This window comes from Sardina pilchardus, chromosome 15, assembly GCF_963854185.1.
Source record: "Sardina pilchardus chromosome 15, fSarPil1.1, whole genome shotgun sequence".
In the NCBI taxonomy this organism is placed as follows: Eukaryota; Metazoa; Chordata; class Actinopteri; order Clupeiformes; family Clupeidae; genus Sardina; species Sardina pilchardus.
The window spans coordinates 32,583,023-32,584,597 of record NC_085008.1 but is presented as its reverse complement, the minus strand read 5'-3'; positions in this window follow the sequence as shown (position 1 = coordinate 32,584,597).

Below are 1,575 nucleotides of genomic sequence, written 5' to 3'. Positions count from 1 at the left end.
CGAGTGAGTGAGAGTGAGAATGAGAGAAAAAGATCGAGTGAGTGAGAGGGAGGTAGAAAGAATGTGAAGGTATCATTCAGCATATTTTTCCTCCAGTCTTTTCATCTTTTCTTCCTGCTCTCTCCTCTCCTCTCAGGTAAAACCTGCAGCGTGACTCACACACACACATGCACTTCCATCACACACACATGCACTGTCACACACACACACACACACACACACACACACACACACACACACACACACACACACTCCTTCATCAAACACAACCACAAATACCTCCTTTACACACACACACACATGCACTCAGGAATAGTAATACACATAGGCCCAATCCCTATGTCAGCCCTAAAGACTAGGACTAAAGACTCACAGACTTAATTGATCTCAAGTGCTAAGTGAGTGAGTGTGTGAGGCCACATGGGCTCAGATAGGCATTTTGGGATTGGGACAGCACTTCACGAGATCACATGTACCTTGGCGATGTTTACTAACAAAGACGTTGCTTACATTTGCACCATGCACCTGTTTGTCGTGCATGCTGTTGTTTACCTTCATATCCGGATTTGGTAACACTTTATAATAAGGGTACATGAATTCTCATGAACTAATGCATGAATTAATGCATGAATTACGCATTAGTTAATCCATTAATATATCATGAATCATTATGACTTAACATGAATTAACTGATTGTCATTAATGAATTAATACATAAATAACTCATCATCTTAAGCATTAAGTACGGTTGGCACATCATCATGATTCATGATTAATTAAGCATGATCATGATGACTTTTTGTCAGACAAAATCTTGGACATCACCGTCATGGAGAAAAAAGAAAAGTAATTACATATGAATTCATGTTAACTAAATGTCATGAATTATCATGAGTTAATTCATTAACTCATCCATTAATTATACATGAAAATCTCATTAATAAACATGAATTAATAGTATGTCATTAATGACGTCAGGTATGGACAACAAATTCATCTTGAGCATTAGGTAGTGGTTAAATCATTATGAATAATGATCAATTACACATGATCATGGTGATTTCTAGGTTTTTGAAATGTACTCCAAGGGGTAAGTAAACTATACATTAACTCATCATGAACTAATTAAGACCATTTTCAGAGAATATCGAAGAATCCACATCGTTCAAATATAGGCATGTCCTCATTAGCTAAGCATTATCTTTTCATTAGTTAATCATGTCTGTGGCCCCTCAGATAAAGTGATGAACAGGTGGTGCTTTAAATGCATGAAGTTTGAAGTCATGCAAAAATGGTCAATTTACATTAATTAATGATGAATTACTCATGAGTTCATCATGTTTGTGGCCCCTCACGTAAAGTGGTAAATGGACCCTTCTTTATCACTGACAAAAGAAGTGGATTCTTCGATATTCTCTGAAAATGGTCTTAATTAGTTCATGATGAGTTAATGTATAGTTTACTTACCCCTTGGAGTACATATCAAAAACCTAGAAATCACCATGATCATGTGTAATTGATCATTATTCATAATGATTTAAACACTACCTAATGCTCAAGATGAATTTGTTGTCC